Raw genomic sequence first — 22462 nt, forward strand, 5'->3', positions numbered from 1 at the left:
CCTATCAGAAACAAGCATATAGAGCATATTAACAAGAGATGAAGTTATGGCATCAAAATTACTAATTTTCCCAGAGAAAACCTTTATAAAGGCATCCCCAAGAAAACTCCATTCTTTCCTAAGGCCTTTTCTTCTAATACTCCCTAAACTAGCAGAGTTAAGAGAATAACCTATGGAATCTAACATGCTGGATACATCATTATCAGTGTGTGGTGTCATGGCATTGTTCTCAGGTAATTTAAAACATGCTTGTAAATCATCACAGTTAATACAGTGATTTTTACCTTTGAGAGTGAAGGAGATAGTCATATCTATGGAGTTGAACTCAGCAGTTGTCCAAATCTCCTCAACTACTTCACAGTAAATCGTTAGGGCTTCCAGCATTGCATAGCTAAGTTTACAGTTTTTGATGAAGTCCATCATTTTGTGATAGTCTGAATGGGCTTCATTATTTTCTACCAAAGCTATGAAATTGTTCTTCTCATAGATGAACCCAGATTGAGACATAATTTTCACGACTGGTGCCATTGTTGTGAGTAGAAATTGCAGAGAATAACTTGAAGGTTTTGCAGAGAGAAAATGGTAAATGCTTGAAATTTTAAGAAAGCGTAAAGTAAAAAAGAGAAATCAGAAGGGCTTATATGCTTTCAAAAAAAAATTAGTAAAAGATTAATCAATAAGTATATGTTAGTGAATTTCAGCCGTTTAAGAATAAACTGTAAGTATTCTAACAACTATCTTTAAAACCAATACATACAGATGTATGTATGAGTATCAACGGTTAAGAAATTAGAATCAACGGCTGTGAAACACCTGAATCGACTGATGTGACATTTCAACGGATAAGGCAAATTGTCATCCGTTGAAAGGTACTTCAGTTTTATCCGTTGACGGATAAAAATTCCAGAAATGTATTTGTCTTTCAACGGATAATGAATATCCGTTGATAGAGCAATTTTGACTTTCAACGGATAGGAAGCATCCGTTGATGGAATAAACTTTGTTAAAAGTCAAATTTGTTCTAGCAACTAATATATTTCAGGCTTCAATTCAAATTGCAATAAGGACATGAATTTTAAGAGTAATTAAGCATACCTAGCTCACTTACTAATCTTGTGAATGTTGATTCATCAAGTGGCTTGGTAAATATGTCTGCAATTTGTTGTTCACTTGGAACAAAATGTAGTTCCACTGTACCATTCATGACATGCTCCCTAATGAAGTGGTACTTGATATCAATGTGCTTGGTTCTTGAGTGCTGTACAGGATTCTCTGTTATGGCTATGGCACTTGTGTTGTCACAAAAGATAGGAATTCTATCAACATGAAGTCCATAGTCAAGGAGTTGATTTCTCATCCATAACACTTGAGAGCAGCAACTTCCAGCAGCAATGTATTCAGCCTCAGCTGTAGAAGTAGAGACTGAATTTTGCTTTTTGCTAAACCATGATACAAGCTTGTTTCCCAGGAATTGGCAGGAGCCTGTTGTACTTTTCCTGTCTATTTTGCAACCTGCATAGTCTCTAGTGAAGTGATTCTCCAAAAGAAATTTTGATAAGGTTTCATACCAGGCTCTAGGTGCTTGCTTCAGTCCATAGAGTGCTTTCAACAGATAATACACATAGTCTGGAAAATTTGGATCTTCAAATCCTGGAGGTTGACTTACATAGACTTCTTCCTCTAATTTCCCATTTAGAAATGCACTTTTGACATCCATTTGATAGACTTTGAAATTGGCATGAGCTGCATAGGCTAGAAAAATTCTGATGGCTTCAAGTCTTGCAACAGGAGCATATGTCTCATCAAAATCTATTCCCTCTTGCTGAGAATAGCCTTTAGCAACCAATCTGGCTTTATTCCTTATGATAATGCCATTTTCATCCATCTTGTTTCTGAATACCCATTTTGTGTCAATAGGACTCTTGTTCTTTGGTTTGGGTACCGGCTTCCAAACTTGGTTTCTCTCAAATTGGTTTAGCTCTTCCTGCATAGCTAATATCCAATCTGGATCCAATAAGGCTTCTTCCACTTTCTTAGGTTCCTCCTGAGATAGAAAACTACTATACAGACATTCATCTTGAGTAGCTCTTCTTGTTTGCACTTTAGATGATGCATCACCAATGATCAGTTCAAAGGGATGATTCTTGGTCCATTTCCTTTGAAGTGGAAGATGTGCTCTAGATGAGGTGGCCTCAGTATTGTCATGATGTGAGACAGAGTGTTGACTAGTTGAAACTCCCCCTGAGTTGTTGGTCCTTTGCAGGGAACTTGGAGTTCTATCAACTGATGATGTAAATCGATTATCCGTTGATAAACTATGATCAACGGATGCTTCATTTAGTACTTCAACGGATGATACACCATGTCTTTCAACGGATACTGCATTGCCTCTATCAACGGATGCAGAATTCTGACTTTCAACGGATCCAGTATTTTGTGCATTATCCAAGGGCATGTTTTGAATCCCTTTTGAAGTGTTATCTCCATCGGTCTCCTCTTCACTATCATCACAATATATCTCAATGTTGTCAAATTTGAGTCTCTCATATTGTCCCTCATCTGTTAGTCCATCAATCTTTTTATCATCAAACACAACATGCACAGATTCCATAATAATGTTGGTTCTTAGATTGTAGACCCTATAAGATTTTCCAGCTGAATAACCAACAAATATCCCTTCATCAGCCTTTGCATCAAACTTCCCTTTATGGTCAGATTGATTCCTTAGTATAAAGCATTTACATCCAAAGACATGAAGAAAGTTTAGAGTTGGTTTTCTTCTCTTGAAAAACTGATAAGGAGTCATGCCTTTAGCTTGATTGATCAAAGAGATATTTTGAGTGAAACAGGCACAATTAACAGCTTTAGCCCAGAAATATGTTGGTAACTTTGATTCTTCAAGCATTGTTCTGGCAGCCTCAATTAAAGATCTGTTCTTTCTTTCAACTACCCCATTTTGCTGAGGTGTTCTTGGAGCTGAGAACTCATGCATGATTCCATTTTCTTCACAGAACAGCCTCATTGATAAATTCTTGAACTCAGTTCCATTGTCACTCCTGATATTCCTAACCTTCAGGTCAGGATGATTATTGACTTGCCTGATGTGATTGATAATGATTTCACTTGCTTCATTCTTTGATCCAAGAAAATAGACCCATGAAAACTTTGAGAAATCATCTACAATCACTAAGCAATATCTTTTTCTTGCAATTGACAATACATTGACTGATCCAAACAAATCCATATGTAGCAGCTGTAATGGTTCATCAATTGTTATTTCAAGCTTCTTTTTGAATGATGCTTTCCTTTGTTTGCCTTTCTGACAAGCATCACACAAACCATCCCTTGAGAATTCAACAAGAGGAATTCCTCTTACTAGGTCCTTTTTGACTAGATCATTCATTATCTTGAAATTCAAATGGGATAGCTTCTTGTGCCATAGCCAACTCTCAACTGAACTTGCTTTGCTGAAGAGACAAGTAATAGATTCTGCATTTGCAGAGTTGAAGTCAGCTAAGTACACATTTCCTTTTCTAACTCCAGTTAGAACCACTTTGTTGTCTTTCTTACTAGTGACAACACAGGCTTCAGAATTGAAGGAAACTGTATTCCCTTTATCACATAGTTGACTGATGCTCAGTAAGTTATGTTTGAGACCATCAACTAATGCAACTTCATCAATGATGACATTCCTTGTTGAAATCAAGCCATATCCTATAGTAAACCCTTTGCTGTCATCTCCAAAGGTTATGCTAGGGCCAGCTCTTTCCTTAAACTCTGTGAGCAGGGAGAAATCTCCTGTCATGTGTCTTGAACAGCCACTGTCCAAGTACCATAGATTTCTTCTATTTCCCTGCACACCATAAAATCAATCAATTTGATTTTGGTACCCAAGTTTCCTTGGGTCCATTCTTGTTAGCCTTTCTCCTAGACTTCATTCCTCCTGCATCTCTAGACTTAGGTAACTTTGAGTCAACCTTGGTCTTGGATGTAGTTGGTTGAGGTGTAGGGTTAGTCACAGAATCATTTAGCACATTTGGAATATGATAAGGCATGGATTGTGCATACATGTTATTCCACATAGGCATATTGTATGGCATTTGAGGCATACTAAATGCAGCAAGATAAGGATTGTTAAAATATGGCATGTTTGCAAAATGTGCATAAGGATTCTGTTGAGACATAGTAGGCATAGCATGTAGAGATGATGCAGACATGTTAGGCATGGAAGAGGGTACAGTTATGGGGGTTTTCTTAATAGATTTGCAATTAGCAGATAGATGATTAATACTACTACAATGCACACAGCTTTTTCTAGGAGCATACCTATCAGGTGTGTAATTGTTATGTTTGTTAACACCTACCTTCCCATTTCTGTTAGATTTTCTTTTAGTTTCCTTTTTATCCTCAACCATCTTGAGCCTATTATTTAACTGTTCTAAGGTCATGTGCCCTATATTCACCTTACTGACATCTTTGGATGTGCTTGCTTCTTCTTTAACAAAGTTCTTGGAAGTTGAACCAAACTTTTTGTTGAGTTTCTTTAGATTTTCACTATTAGAAACATCTGCCTGTTTTAATTGAGGAACCTTCAACGGATGCTCATTTTCTTCCTTCAACGGATAACCTTCATCATCCGTTGATTCCACATCCGTTGACATCCCATCAATTAATTCCAGTTTCTTTTTGTTTTTATCCCAGGCAGTTTCACAGAATGATTCAATTCCTTGGACCTTGGCAATTTGAGCACTAACATCCCTAGATGTTTTCCAGGCTTTAATCACCTCTTGCTCTCTCTTTAATTGATTAGAAAGTATTTCTACTTTCTTAATAGATTCAGCTAGTTCATTCTCAACAGATATACAATGCAGCTTGGTTTTCTCTAGGTCAATCAACTTATCTTCTAACATAGCATTTCTATTACTTAAAAACAGATTGTTCTCTTTAATCCTACTATTTTCTTTAGCAAGAGATTTAAGAGACACACGCAAATGATACAATTCAGTAGACATATCATTAAAAGCATCATTGCACTCTTCTTTAGTAAGTTGTGTTACATCAGTAGTGATTACCTGAGTTGTTACCTGATTGCTTGATGAACTAACTTCATTTTCCTCAGAATCAGCCATGAGAGCTAAGTTGACATACTCCACATCTTCATTCTCTTCCTCTCCATCAGCTGCCCAATCTTTTTCTTGAGTAATGAAAGCCCTTTCCTTTTGCTTGAGCAGATCAAAATATTTCTTCTTGTAATCTACTTGGTCAAATTTCTTCTTTTCAGAAGTTGGCTTTCTGCACTCACTTGCAAAGTGTCCACTTATACCACAATTGAAACACTTGAACTTTGATTTGTCCACCATGTTCTTATGAGGTTTAGTGGCTCTAGTGTTTTTCTTAAACTTCATCTTTGCAAATCTCCTGGACAGAAATGCAAGATGCTCATCAACACTATCAGAGTCATCTTGACTGGAGTTGTCTTCATTCTCAGCAACTTGCTCTTTTCCTTTGCTTGATTCCTGATATCTTGTACCATCTTTGGAGTTTGATGTAGATCTCACAGTTTCTTGTCTGTATTCCCTCTCATTTTCAGCTACCAATGCAACTGAACTTCCTTTCTTTCTCCCCTTCTCCAATACCTCATCCTGTTCCAACTCTAGTTCATAAGTCTTCAAGATTCCATATAATCTTTCAAGAGTGAAGTCCTTATAATCCTGAGAGTTTCTTAAGGAGACAGTCATGGGTTTCCATTCCTTTGGCAAGGATCTTAAGAATTTAAGATTTGAATCCTTCACCTGGTACACTCTACCATACAGCTTCAATCCATTCAACAGCTTTTGGAATCTGTTAAATGTGTCATTTAAAGATTTATTTTCTTCAAAATGAAAATACTCATACTGTTGAATGAGAAGCTGCATCTTGTTCTCTTTTACTTGTTCTGTACCTTCACACAGCAGCTGAACTGTGTCCCAAACCTCTTTGGCAGTTGAGCAATTTATCACATTATCAAACATATCCTTGTCAAGACCATTAAACAAAATGTTCATAGCCTTCTTATCCTTGTGGACTTCTTCTGTGTCTTCCATTGTCCATTCTGCTCTAGGTTTTGGAATGGATTGACCAACAGCAATTGTGGCCGTAGCAACTGTGGCTACTTTGTGGGGAATGTGAGGACCATTCTCAATACAGTTTACATAACCTTCATCTTGGGAGAGTAGATGAAGGTGCATTTTCACCTTCCAGTGGTGATAACTGTCTCTGTCAAGAACTGGGATTTTTACTCCAATATCCTTCTTACTCATCTTTGTTAGATTCCAAGATCTTTAAACTCTTTGTTTGTCAAGAGCCTGCTCTGATACCAATTGTTATTTCTAGAGAACTAACAATGAGATTTACAGAAGGGGGGTTGAATGTAAATCTCAAAACTTTTTCAAGTTTTGAGCAGTTTATAAAGACTGTGTGTTCAAGATGAACAAGTGTGTGAATTGCTTTAAGCTGATACAGACAGATATATATTCAAACACAAATGTAAAGAACACAATAAACCTTTAAAAACTTTTCTGGTGGATTTGTTGTTCCACCAGAGATGGTATTTCAGAAATTCTGTGATCTAAGAATTTGATCACAGCTGCATCCTAGTACAAACTAGATAATTTTTCTCTCAAGATTTTTCTAAACAGCTCTGGAAAAATTTACATCTAATTACTAGCTACTACTTGGTTTATATATTACCAAGTTTACAAGTGAAGACAAGGATATATAAAATAATAAAGTAAGATCTCCACTTGTTTCTTCTCCAGTTCACTCCAGTACTTTGTTGACTTAATGTCTCTTTATACTAGAGTAGAACGGCTGCTTTTTCTGATGTTCCTGAAATTAGGCTGCCACATTTCAGTTATCTCTGTTCACCCACGTGCCTCTGTTTGTAGGTACAACTACCACTTATCAACGGTTAATCAACAGAACATCCGTTGAAGCTTTCATCCGTTGATGCACTCATCCGTTGAAGGATGTTATCCGTTGAAGCTTTAGAGACATCCGTTGAAGCTTAGCTTCTCATCCGTTGAAGGTCTTTAAGTCATCCGTTGATACCACTTCATTTATACAAAATTACAAGGCATGAAATATTTACAATTGGCCTTCCTATCTGCATATCTTCTAGTAGTCAACATGACTCATAGTTTCTCTCAACTTCTAAGAATTACATCTTAAATACAGAGACTGAAATATGCTACAACACTAGACTTATTTCTAAGTAAAGCTACACCATCAACGGATAGCCAAAGTGGTCTTATCCGTTGAGGCTACAGACACTGAATTTCTACTTAAGTGTTTTGTTAAACATATCATCAAACTAATGCACATATATTCCTAACAATTTCCCAATGTTTTTCCAATGTTGCCATCTCCATAAGAAACACTTGGGCCAGCTTTCTCCACAAAGTCTGATAGCAGGGCCTTATTTCCAGTCATATGTCCTGAACATCCACTGTCCAGAACTAGAATATTTTTCCTGTTGCCCTGCAATCACAAAGACCACTAATTATTAGTTTTAAGGATCCAGACTTGCTTGGATCCTTTGGCCTTTTTAAGTTTGTTAACATTTGCAGCGGATTTAGCATCAGAGTTTATGTTAACATTTTTCTTATCAGAACTTACACTATCAGACTTTGAATCAGAATTTACACTAGAAGGAATAATGGAAACTTTCTTCAAAGAAGGTTTTATTTGATAATAATTATAGTACAAACTATGATATTCCTTACAAGTATAAATGGAATGCCATAAACTACCACAATGAAAATAAGGATTTTGTGGTTTGTATCTAACAAACTGACTCTTAACTCCTGATTTTGAAGGTAAGGAGTTAATATTCTTATTCTTCCTGCAAAAAGAAGCCAGATGGTTAGAACTTCCACAGTTATGACATGTTTTCCTAGGAGCATCAGGAACAGGTTTATAATTATTGCTTTTTATTCACACCTTCCTTTCCATTCCTATTTTTTCTAGGTGATTTTACCTTGTTTGCATTCTTAACATCTTTCAGCTTATGCTTAAGCTGCTTCTTTGTCATTAAGCCTATGTTCACTTCAGCTGTCTTTTCCTGTTTTAGTTTGTCAGAAGTTAATTCCTTTGTAACTTCTGATTTCTCATTTTCAGACTTTACAGTTACAAACTTAACAGGTTTTAACTTTGGCTTTTGCTTATCAACAGGCTTAATTTCTTCAGTTCCTTTATCATTCTTATCTTCTCCATAACCTAAGCCCTCTTTCCAGTTTCCACTACTTAGCAAATTTTGAGTTATTTTGCCAGAGGTAGTCCAAGTCCTGATAATCTCTCTTTCTTTTTCTAACTCAGTTTTTAGAGATTCATTCATTTTTAGCACTTCATCCCTAACATAAAAGACATCATCTCTATCCTTCTGAGTTTGATGGAACATGACTAACTCTTTTTCTAAGAAATCATTTCTTTTCTTAAATGCAAGATTTTCAGAAGTTAATCTCTCACATGTTAAAGTTTGATCTCTATAACTAACAAACATGGTTTTAAGATATCTTCTCAACTCATTAATATCATCAGTATGAAAAGCATAAGTAGTATGAGGTACCTTTGTTTCAGCAGCTTCAGAACTGCTCTCAGAACTTGATTTATCAGCATTTGCCATCAATGCATAGTTCTCCTCACTTTCAGAGTCTGAGGTGTCTGTCCAGCTTTTCTGCTTTGTGACAAGAGCCTTGCCTTTGTCACCCTTTACCTTCTTACAATCAGGAGATATGTGGCCTTTCTCACCACAGTTATAGCATTTAACATTTGTGTAATCTCCTCTGTCAGACTTTCCTCCTCTGCCTTCAGATCTTTTGAAATTCTTCTTATCAGAACTTATGCCTTTCCTAGAAAACTTATTTCCCTTCCTGAACTTCCTGTATGCAATCTTTGTGATTCCTTTCACCATAAGAGCACACAGCTTCATCATCTCCTCATCAGCATCAGTCTCAGGCAAGCTTTCAGAATCTGAGTCATCATCACTCTCAGAACTTGATGACTCAGTATCAGACTTTATGAAAAGAGCTTTACCCTTGTCTTTCTTTGAGGAAGCTGCTTTGGGGGATTCTTCTTCAGCCTTAAGAGCAACTGTCCTTGACTTTCCTCTTGCTTCTTTGTTCCATCTCAAGCTCATGAGTCTTGAGCATACCATAGATTTCGTCAAGAGTTGTTTCATCAAGATTATAGTTGTCTCTTATTGTCGTTGCCTTCAAATCCCAGCATTCAGGAAGAGCTAACAGGAACTTAAGGTTTGAATCTTCAAGATCATACTCTTTATTAATCAATGACAAATCATTCAAAAGTTTGACAAATCTATCATATAAATCATTCAATGACTCATTAGTCTTTGAGTCAAAGTGTTCATACTCTTGAGTGAGTATTGTCTTCTTGTTCTTCTTAATTGTCTCTGTTCCCTGACACCTTATTTCCAGAGCATCCCATATCTCCTTAGCAGTCTTGCAGTTGATTACCCTGTTTGACATTACATTATCAATGGCACTATGCAGTAAGTGTCGTACCTTAGCATCCTTAGCAATTGATGTTATATCTTCAGCAGTATAATCACTCTTCTCCTTTGGTACGGTCTTTGCTGCTTCACCTGCAACTGCAACAACGAGCTTGGTTGGTTTGTGAGGGCCTTCCTTGATTCTATCAAGGTATTCTGGATCTGTTGCTTCCAGGAACATGGTCATCCTTACCTTCCATATGGGATATTCAGATGGTCTCAGTATGGGAACTCTGATGGTCTCATACCGACTCTGAATTTGTGTCTTTGGTGGTTCCTCAGTTTTGGTAGGCTTAGTTGGAGTTTCTGTGTCCGACATGATTGTATTTGGATCTTTAACTGTATGTGTGTTAACAGATAAGCTCTGATACCACTTGTTAGGTCACACACACACTGTAGAGGGGGTGAATACAGTGTATAGTACACTCAAATCGAACTTTAAGAACTTAAGTAACAGAAAACAAACTTTATTGAAACAATAAACTCTGTTACAGTATGGAACTGTTACCTCTCAGTGATGAACAATATCACGAGAGATGCTAGGGTTACAATGAATAATCTTCTCGAATAATGATAACACTTATAGTGTAAACCTCATGTCTGTGTTTATATACTACACAGTTACAAGATAATCGCTAATTGATATGGAATATAATTCTGCTTCCTAAAATATATCAATCAGATATCTTTTCTTCCAAGTATTCCATTCTTCACGAAATTCCTTCTTCATGCATATCTCTTCTTATGTTTATCTCGATCTTCTTTCCTTTAATCAGCTACTGTCCTTATCTGATCGTCCTTCAGCACTTAAGTTCTGATATCTATCTTCTGATGATTATCTCCTGATAACATAAGTACTGATATCCTTAAGTCCTGACTTCCAGTATAAGTACTGATCAACAGTTAAGTACTGATTTATCCTGTTCAAATAAGATCTGAAAGCTAAACATAAAACATATTAGCCATGACATTATCAAATATATCTAACAGATGTTATTTTGAAATTTTTCTAAAATATTTGTTTTAAATTCAAACTATTATCTTTTATTATTTTTGAAAATTATAATTTAATTCAATTATTTATAATTTGTTTTGATTAATTATTTATTCATTTAATTTATTAATAAATTCATTTTATCAATTAATTATATCTATAAATAGTTGAATGAAGTTTGATTATTTATAATTGAACCAAATAATATTCTAAAAATTATTTTGGGATTTTAAAAATTATATAAAGGTATTGAATATTCAATTATTATTATTAATTGATTTATTCTTATTTTATTCATAATAAATAGACCGTTCGTCCGTTTAATACGAAACGAATGACTCTAGACTCAGAAAAATATTATGCTTCTATTAAAAATACTTTCGAGACCCAAATTCTTTTGTTTCTAAAGGTCACTTGTTTTACAAGTCATTCTGAATTGATTATTGATCAATAAACCATATTTTTGACCCGATTTCGATTCTAAAAGTGCCAAGTCAAATGTTTTGACGAACCAAGTCATGTGTTATATGAATTATGTGATACGTGAGTTATGTGTTTACATGCTATGTGAATTACGTGCGTACGTGGGTCAAGAGTCTTGTGTTTGACTATTTTAATTATGTACGTGCTATCGTATGGATAGACGATAGGGTTTGACGCGCAGTTCGTCGAGTAATTATCATTTCGACGATTAAAGTTGTATCTTTTAATTATAGATACGGATCGCTCGAGTTGATCGGGACCAGACATTGAAAAGAATGAAATGGAACGGTATTGGATATCTGACTTCTAGAAATCGCAGGAGCAGCACATCAGTGAATTGTCGAAAGGAAAGACGGTGATGCCATGGGATGTCAGAATGAGGGATTGTGTTATTGCAAGTGTGACTAACTGCTAAAAACCAAAGGCAAATATATTTATCATCACTTATTGTTCAAGTGATATTTATTTTGAATCCTATTATGCAAGTTTCTACGCTATTCTAATTCCATAAGAGTTCCATGTTTTTCATATCCAACTGCTTATGATTATGCAAACATTGCTTTCCCTATTCTCAGTTCAGAATAGATAAATGTTTTACATATCGCTAAATTAAATGCTTATTATGCAAATACTCTTCTGCTATTCAATATTCAGGATAGCTAAGTGATTTTACTTATCAAATGAATGGATTTATAAATGTTTTGGGTTTTGAGAAAAATGATTTTGTTGCGAGTATTCCTGCCCAAGTGAATGGGGGAATAAAATTATTTAGGATGTCGATTGAGTCGGCTCCTTTTTAATAAAAAGGTTTTAAGATTGGAATGGTTACAGCGTAGGTGATCGAGATATCAGTCCAGCTGTAATATCTTTCAAGGTGAATATATGCCTTTTCTGGCGCCTTATAGGTACCGTATGGCTGCGGAATACGGGTAGTACTTATATTTATGGTATGGCTGCGGGATACCGGTGCTGTTTCGTGACTGATCATCAAGAACAATATGAAATATAATTGGTTCCAACCTAAACTGTTGTTTCTAAATTGTTTTTATAATCATAAAATAAATGGTTTATCAACTGTTTCTGTTTTGGATTAAAGGTGAAATGCAGTTTTGATTCAGTTTATGCTTGATGTGGATATTTAGGTTGTTGTTAAATATCAAAGGTGGTATTAGTATAGATGATTGATGTTGAATTCAGTATGGGATGTTGTGAGCATCAAAGTTCGTATTGATATCTAATTTGATATGACAACAAAATAAGTATTTATATCAAGAGTTCAGTTTTGAATAAAGTTTATATTTCAATCCATAATCATTGTTTCTTGTTATTGTTGTTTACGATATTTCCGTAAACATAGATTTATGAGTTTTAATCTCGTCAAGATTCAAAGTATTGTTGAAGCCTTTCGCTCAAAAATACCAAAAGGATTTTGTATACTGAGGAGGAATCAATTATGGGATTTCTTAACTAAATTTTCTGATTCAGCAATTATGATTTTTAAATGTTCTGCTCTGATGCAGATGTCGGTTTTATATCAAAACGACTATATATATTACAATGATCTTGCTGAGCATTTCTTTCGCTCATACTTGCCTGTTTTCAAATTTAACCTCCAGTGAGGATTAACTTGCGCTGTTTAGCCCCGTAATTCGAGGAAGCAAGGAATAAGCTTTTGGAAGGTGATTGGTCCAGAGTTTGCAGACTAGTGTAAGTTTTATTGTGTAAAGTTGTTTATATTATATTATATTATAGTTGTGTATTGTATTTGGGCATAATATACTTCGTTTCGAAGTTATACTAGCGGGTTAAGTTTTAAGGTTTGGAATTATTGAAAAGAGCTTTAAAAGAAAGAGAAAAATTTATTTTTGGAATTCTTGTTTCTAGAACTATAACCTTAAAAGATCTTGAATTTGTTTGGGGTCATAGATGATAAATATCTTCCGCTGACATTTATTTACTGATTTAACAGATTATTTTGGATTGAGATTTCATGGTGAAGACCAAATCCTCTGACCCCGGATTTGGGGGCGTTACAACAAGCATATCATTTAATCACTTGAAATCAATATAGTCACATAAATCTAAGTAGTCATCAGTCTATACAAATAATTATCATGAATAATTAGGAAACCTATATTGATATACAAATATTGATAATTGAACATATGACTATTGATTCATCTAAAACTCTTCTGAATATACCAATGCATTTTAAAAGACACATGGTAACTTTTACTTTTCTGGCAACTTTATACCTTCTCACTACAAAATATATAACTCCAAACTGGTACAAGACAATCAACTAATTCTTTTTCCTAAGAAAACTAGATATAAAATTATAAAACATGTCCAAAATTCAGTTTATTATATTGGTTCCAGTTTACTACATAATTTTAAAGTCCGATGTGCTAACCGTTACCACTAGCCTAAAACAGGTTTACTATATCAGTTGTATCTCAACTTGTACAGCTATCGTAGCCTTCAAATTTTCCAGTCATACACTTCAAACATAAACCTACAAGTTTTATTTTGTAACAATAAGGTAATTAAGGCTCTAGCCCTCTTTAAACAGTCACACAAATCAGGACATCCGATCTGAAAGTTAAGACGCCGTTGAGCGTACTTTACTCAGACATTTCTAATAAAATGTAAAATAAACTTTTGAACATAAAACTTACCATATTTTAACTTCTCTATAAGTTCAATCTCCCATAAAAAAATTCAGACCAACAGTAAGCATACAACCAAGTAAACTAATTGCTCAAACTTGCAACGATACACATAAAATTTTGTGTTGCGCTACCTATACTAAATTTACGATAACTTCTTACTCGTATACTCAAACAATGCAAGGTCGGCGCGTAAATAAACTATAAAACAAATTGAACAATTTCATCATAATCATATTTCCTGGAACAGCTGCCAACTATAAACAATATAAAATAACAAAGCAGAAACATAGCAGTTTTACAACGATAAACAATTTCATCAAAAACAACCAACCAAGCCTTTTTCTATACTTCTTTCACACTAATCAAATAATATCAATAATTTCATGCCCTAATTATAACAATAAAATCAGATGAACACTGGAAAAATACATGGCTCAAGCAAAATATCATGAATCATCTTTAAACATAGAGAAACAATAATCAAAACTTAAAGATTTTACCTCAAAAGAAGCTATAATCTTCACTCAAATCAAACCAATACCAAAATAAGCATAGAACAGTCTTTCCCCAAATTTCTACGTAACCCTGTCGTATTTCATCTCCATAACTCGAGGAAACATTAATTTAATCATGCGATCATCAATATATGTAGCATACAAGCTATTTTACGAGTATCGGAGCAAGAATTGGAAGAAGGTTATTGTATGTATATGTGTGTATGATATTTGTTTCTTTTATCCATCTCATTATCTATATTTTTCTTAATATATTTTACTTTTTATTGGCAATCAAAACTTATTAAATAAGCTTCATAAACAAAACTAAAATAAAATCTATTTACAACCTTTACTAAAATTCTATATTTTTTATCTCATATTCTTATTCTCCTGATCAACCCAAATATAAATCTACAATTTAAATCATGAAAATAAATAAATAAATTCAAACCGATTCAAAATCGAAACAAATAAAAAAAATATTCTATAAATAATTCACATATAAAGCAGTTAAATATGGGAAATGCATTTTCAAGAATTTTTAGGGAAAGAACGTTACAGTTAGTCCGAAATTCTAAATTTCTCGACTTGTTTACTTTTTGGAGCATATTTAATTTTTCTCTGTTTATGCTTGTTCACATCATATGACACATGCAGATCTTATTCGTATGGATCCTCTTGACACAAGCACTAAGGAAATATCAACCACAAATTCTAATAATTTAGTTTGCAAGACATATAAATATCAAACTCCCACATCTCCACTAGCTTCCACAATCACTCAATCGTCACTCAGATTCTCCTCCAACTCAATCTTCTCATAAAATTTTGACCCCATCACCAATTCGGTAGTCTACTCGTTTACGTAAATTCACTCAACTGCCTGATGTTGCCTATTCATCTTATTCTCATTTGTTTGCTTTATATGTTACTTCATTGTTCATTGTTTGTCTTAACCTACATCATATAGGGGGATATTCGTGATCTTCTTTGGCAGAATGTTATAGTTGAGTAACTTACTGTTTTACATCAGACTTGTATATGGGATTTAGTCTCATTGCCACCAGGAAAACATGCAATTGATGTCGCTGGGTCGATTGAATTAAGAAAAAAACTAATGAATTTGTTGAACATTATAAGGCTCGACTTATTGCTAAAGACTACCCTAAGGAGTATGGCTTAAACTAAGACTTTTACGCATGTTATAAATATGATAATTGTTCGTACATTGATTCTATTGGTTTATGTTTTAAATGAAAAAAAATCAGATAGATGTTAACAATGGATTCTTGTATGGTGATCTTCACAAGAAAGTTTATATAACACATTTTTTAGCTCATGCGCATCAACGATATTATAGTTATAGACTTCGTAAATCTATTTATGATATTCGCCAATCATCTCCTTATTGGTTTGAGAAGTTTTCTTTTGCAGTTGATTCACTCGGTTTTCATCCTAGTCATTAGTATTCTACTTTATTCATTTGAATGTTGTCATATCCTGTTGTATTCATATGTTTAGGATATGAGTATCACTAGTGATGATTGTGATGATATTGAATCATTAAAACGTGAATTGGCTCGTTGTTTTGCTGTGAAAGATTTGGATTTACTCCGTTACTTTTAGCGAATTGAGGTTGCAAGTTTACCAAAGAGGTACATTCTGTCTCATTCGAATTACATTACTTATTTGCTTGACTGTGCAAATTTTATTGATAAAAAGACCGTGGAAACTCATTTACAGGTGGATGTTGTAATATATAAGTGATGATGTAAAAAAGTACTGAATATATCAACATCATTAGTGTTCCTGATCAAAATGTGAAGAAAAAGCTAAATGGACATATGATCTAAGGAGAATAATGAACTGTTACATTTCATAATCACTTTAAACTTGGGGTTAGTCTTGTTAACATGCATGAATTTGTGTTAAACAATCTTCTCACAAATTGGGGGAGATTATTGTAAAAGACATGCATGTACTTTAATAAGACTAAGACATTTTGTCAACCCTAAGTAAGTTGTATTGTAATCTTAATTTGTATTTTGTACTTGTAACACTTAAAGTCTGTAAAAATGTCAAAGGAGCAGACTGAAGCCTTTTTCTATAAACAGTGTCAAGCCTAAGAATTCTATCTGGAAGAAGATCAAGAAGATCATGCCTCGGAAGAATTATGAAGAAGCTTGAAGTTGAATAAATCTGTTTTAGGAAAAATAATCTAAGTCAAGATCTCTACAAGTCACATATTTAATGTTATAGAGAAGTCATTCGAGAACTCCGGAATGGCTTATAGAGAACTCAGAAAGCTTATAGAGAACTCAGAGATATCGACAAGCAAAATTGAAGACATGAAGATTGGAGATATCGACAAGTCATTTATTCACTAGAGAACTCAGAGATATCGACAAGTCAACATTCATTAGAGAACTCCGAGTTATCGATAAGTCAAGTTCCACTAGAGAAATCAGAGATATCGATAAGTCAAAATTCACCAGAGAACTCAGAGATATCGATAAGTTAAAATTCACTAGAGAACTCTGAGATATCGACAAATTAAATTTGACTAGAGAACTCTGAGATATCGACAAGTCAAGAAGCCACTAGAGAACTAAGAGTTATCGATAAGTCAAAGTGAAGATGTGAAGACTAGAGATCTCGACAAGCCTAAATTCTCTTATAGAGAACTGAAGACCTCTACAAGCCAAACTAAATATAGAGTACTATAGATCTCGATAAGCCAATATACTTATCGAGATGTCAAGTTTTCTATAAACCTAAACTGGAGATCTCGAGGTAAAATCCCAGAGTACAAAGTTGCAGATCAGTTCAATATCCAAGATTAACAATCAACAAACAATCCAAACAGATGGATTGACAAGTCTACAAAAAGCAGCTTGAAGAATGTGCAAGATCAATGGTGAAAATTAACTGACAAAGGAAGATCAAAGTGAACACGGGGTGCCAAGATATGTTAAGCCAGAAATGGAAGATCTACTTTTCTATAAATAGAAATGACAAATGACAGTTTCGAAAAGCTAATAACATGTCTTATTGCACACTGTGTAAACCAGCAGTTAACTACGTTATAAAGTTAATATTGGTCCTTAAGTCAGTAATAACAATTTAGATAGTATCTTGTAACACTCTCAAGGAAGAAGCTAAGCTCTTTAACACCAAAGAGCCTAGAAATTTTGTAGCAAAACATTCTTAATTTTAATACAAAATTAAGTGAGTTTTGAAAAGATCCGTGTTCCTTATTATTGCATGTTTTAATTTCTGCAGTAACACATTTCATTACAAGATTCAATTTACTTTGTTCAACCAAGCCGAAAGGATTCAAGAAAAGCTTAAAAACAGTAAAACACATTCACCCCCCTCAGTGTGTTATTCATTTCCTAACAGATGCTAAATATTCTCAATCGAAGTATCTTCTCGTTGCAGATCCTAGTTTATATCGCATGGTTTTTGTTAGTATTATTTATCTCACTATTACTCGTCTGGATATTACACATGATATTCATGTATTTAGCTATTTGTCTTTTTTCTATTTTTTTTACTACCGTACAATAGACTGCCAAATTTCGCATTGTCATGTATCTTCACGGGAATCAGTTTAAGAGTCTTTTGTTTCATTTTTTATCCTATCTTTAGAGTTGCATGCTGATATTGATGCTCATTGGGCTGACGATCTCGAGGATCGTAAATTCACGATTTGTATTTTTCTTGGTGATTCTCTTGCAGATTTGAGTGTTAGTCAGTTAGTCTTCCTCGTCCCACTCAATTATGTCGTCAAGAGTGCCACTTACATTGCCCATAATTCAGTATTTTATGAGTGTGCTATACATATTTAGATTTATTATAATCTTACTCTCCATCATTTGCCGATATTTTTTATAAATGCCCATTCTACTTCGCGCTTTTATTTCTTCTCTGACAAACTTTTGTGAGTTTGAGGGGATGCTTGAATGTTCTTCTTGCATCACTGTTAACTGTCAGGCTGAGTTTCTTCTCACAATATCGTTCAGTATGAGTCACAAGCCCACATACGAAACAAAAGTCCCCAAGGCGTTAATACTTACATTGTACAATACACTATGTACCATTCTTTCAGCAAATCTTTTTCTTCCTTTTCAATGGCTGCCTTACATCAACATTAATCATATTTCACATGCATTCACTCCAAATACTAGAATTGTCATTAGGTACATAGGAAATGAATGACCCAAAGAAATTACCAAGTTGTTTTCCAACTATCTCCGTCATTAACCCTACAGGGACACCAAACAGTTAATCCAGAATTGAAGAGTGGATAGTTGAAACCCCAGAGGATCTTCATTACCACCAACCCTATTAAGAACAAGCATTGCACTATCGAGTGACCAAGTTCCACCGTTTAAAACCCACTCTAAATCATCAACATGATAAAACTGGAATAAGTAAACACCAGGTTCCAAATCTTTAATAGTTATTCCACGTGGTGGGCGCCAAATATCTGCAAGCTTCGATTTCATAGCCCTAACATTCAACCCTTTCTCTGTTAAAAAATGACCTACTAGACATGTTTCAAACTTATTCAATACATCCTCTGCCTCTTCATCAAAGACGAGTTCTGTATTTTCCTCGTCTTCTATACCCATTCCTTCCATTTTGTCATTCATATCTTCTAATCTCACCGTCACAAATACTCCCACACTCTTCCAATGAATAAAGGAGAGAACAACAAAAGCTCTCACATAAAGGAGATAAAAAGTTATGAGTTCGACGGTGAGCTTTTCACATATGATTAGTATCTTCCTCCCTCATTAACGTTGTAAGTTGTACAAATATATTTAGGGGTGTTTGGTTAGGGTTAATTAATAAATTGAAAGAGAATCAATTAAATTTATTCTTTTTGTTGATGTTTGTTTTGTAAAAAAATTCATTCCCTTTTCTCATTTTTAATTTTAGGTTTATCTCAAATCTCTCCGTGACCATTCCCCACCTAGTTTTCCATTTCCAGCTTTCTTTTTTCATTTTAATTATAATTTAAATCCTACAACCCAAAAAATAGATTAATACATTAAAATTTTCAATTTTTTTTGTTTAGTTTTTATAAATTTAAAACAATTTTGATCTATAATTTATATGTTATTTTTTAAAAAAAATTTAAAGATGTTACAAATGATTTACATTAATTTATTTTAATGTAAATAAATTATATTATTATAAATACAAAATACATTGACTCTTTTTACATTACATGATATTAGAAAAATCAAATATCAATAATCAAGTAATTTTTCATTCCATTTTTGGATCTGAACCAAATAAGTAAAATAATTTAAGATTATTCCTTTACTTTCCCCTCTTTTCCCTTTCTGTATTTCATTCTGTTTCTCTGACACGAACCAAACGCCCCCTTAGTTTCTTGAAGATCTACCCTGATTTTTTTGTTTTGAAACAACATCTCAAAATTCACATTTGAAAATTGTTTCATCCACAAAATTATGCAAAAAATCTGACAATATGACATGTGCTAAGTTCTAATATAAATGAATCTCTGAATTTACATAAATAACACCAATTAAAATATTTTACCTCATTTATCATGCTATTTTGTGTGTCATAGTTGTTACGATTGAAATATCGAATTATATTATAAATCATTTTAAATATAAACTATCATAAAATTTATAATTCTTAAGATATAAAGGTGTGTTTGATATTATTGTTGCTGACAGCTTTTCGATGTAAAACTGTTAAATAATGTTTTGGTAAATTTCGAAAATTATTTTTGTGAAAAGTACTTTTAGTCTTTAATAAACTATTTTTGTGAAAAGTACTTTTAGTATAAAATTTATTGTTAGAAAAAGTAAGTATATTTTTGGGAAAAAATGTTTTTTCAGTTTTTGGTAAACAAATGTTGATTTTCCCATCAAAAACTCATAAAATGCATCGTTATTTTTAATTTTTCACATCAAAATATATACATACCAGAAATATTGCCAAATATTTTTTTTGTCGGTACTTTTTCTAACAACACCTCAATTTTAATTTTTAACGGCAATTCTAAACCGAGCCCTGTTAGAAAAAGTAAGTATATTTTCGAAAAAAAATGTTTTTTCAGTTTTTGGTAAGCAAATGTTGATTTTCCCATCAAAAACTCATAAAATGCATCGTTATTTTTAATTTTTTATATCAAAATATATACATATCATAAATATTACCAAACACTTTTTTTGTCGATATTTTTTTCTAACAACACCTTAATTTTAATTTTTAACCGCAATTCTAAACCGAGCCTAAAATGTGTTTTTATAAATTGAAAGGGGTCGCACGTGTTGTTATAAATTGAAACTAGTTTATGACCCGTGCGATGCACGAATTGTTTTTAACACTTAAATGATTTTTAATAATATAATTATATCTTAAAATTATTATATTTTGATATATAGTTTCAGTAGTTGAAAAATAAATTGAAGAACATAATAAGTTATAATAATAAATATTTTGTGATAATTTGAGACTTGACTGAAAATAAATAATATAATATAATATGTTGTTCACGGGACTCGAGCCCTAAACCTGTAGAAATTGTTAAAATAAAAAATATAAAAGTTTAAATATAATAAGCTGTTGACGGGGTTCGAACCCTGAATCCATGAGAGCAGTTTAAATATTAATATAATAATATTTTATTATTGCATCCAACGGTTCTCATCTACTTGACTTTAGATCTGACGGTTGTTATTTATCGTATCAAACAACTGTACCGAACAACCGACTACCAAATAGAGGGTGTTTTGCTTATAATAGTATACTAGTTGGTAACCCGTGCGAAGCACGTGCCTGAAATTAAAAATAATAGAATAACATTATTATTTGAATAAAACTAAATCTCATAATCCGTGCAAAATACAGATCTAAATATAATATATAAAATGCTGTTAAAATATGTAGTTAAAAAAATCGAAGTTAAATGTAACTTCAAAATTTCACCGTATAGTTATAGTTATGCATGAACCTAATTATTTACTTGTATAAATGTGACATGTTAACTTACTAATACGATTATTTTAAAGTAAACCGACGCTTGGATGCTCAACAACAAATAAAAATTGAAGGAAAATAAAATTTACAGATAGTAGAAGTTAATTTTTGTCGGTTGAGATTTTATTACATAAAATTTTAAACATAGTTGTATAATTTTCTAGTGAGTACCAAGATTTAGGACCTAAACATGGTTTCCTTATTAGTATAGATAGTTGATAACTCGTGCTAAACACGGGTCCGATGTTAAAAATATCGAATTAATATTTGTAGAGAATTATTCATAATCCGTGCGAAACACGAATTAAAATTAATATATTAATATCAATATTAAATTGGTACTTGCAAAAAATAGTTATGTGGTTGAAGCGACCATTTATGAAATTTTCCACTATAATTCTAGTTTTGCATTGTTTTACTTGATATAGAAATCTAACATATTAGTTTTATTTTTGTGAAACGAATTGTATCTCTATCTTATGAACCAAATATATGTTCTTTAGATAATTTAATATTAAATAATATAATTTGATAATTATCTTATAATTAGTCTTTTCAATATAGTTTATTTAATATTACTTAATTATCGATAAAAATTAATTTACAAATTAAAAGTAAATAGATGTTATTAAACTTAATTTAATATTACTTAATATAATCTAAATACAACCCATAAATTTGTTACTGTTAAAATATGTTTTTTAATTTAAAGTAAATATACGTTGTGATGGACAATAACAAATACAATCGTTAAATCAATAATTTTCAGTTTAAAAGTTAATAAATGTTACTAAAGTCATTTGCTATTACTTAATTATTTTTAAAATAATACTATAGAAAATAAAGTTTACCGAGAATAGAAGTCAATTCGTGTTAATAGTTTATTTTGTAGTTAGTAATTTTTCAAAATAAAAGTAAATATATGTTATTTTACTTAATTTAACGTAACTCTATAATTTTTTAATATAATTTCTAAATAAATAAAGTTTACGGCGAATATAAGTCAATTCATGTTGTTTACTTAGTAGTTTGTAGTTTTTCTAAAATTTAAAATAAATATAAGTTATTTTACTTAATTTAACGTAACTTAATAAATTTTTAATAATATTTACAAATCATTTAAAAAATATTTTTATTTTATAAAGTAAATAAACTTTACAAAGAATAGAAAATAAAATTTGTATTAAAATAAAATACTAATTAAAAAGAAAATAAAATTTACAAATAATAGAAGTCGATT

This window comes from Apium graveolens, chromosome 5, assembly GCF_009905375.1.
Source record: "Apium graveolens cultivar Ventura chromosome 5, ASM990537v1, whole genome shotgun sequence".
Classification (NCBI taxonomy): domain Eukaryota; kingdom Viridiplantae; phylum Streptophyta; class Magnoliopsida; order Apiales; family Apiaceae; genus Apium; species Apium graveolens.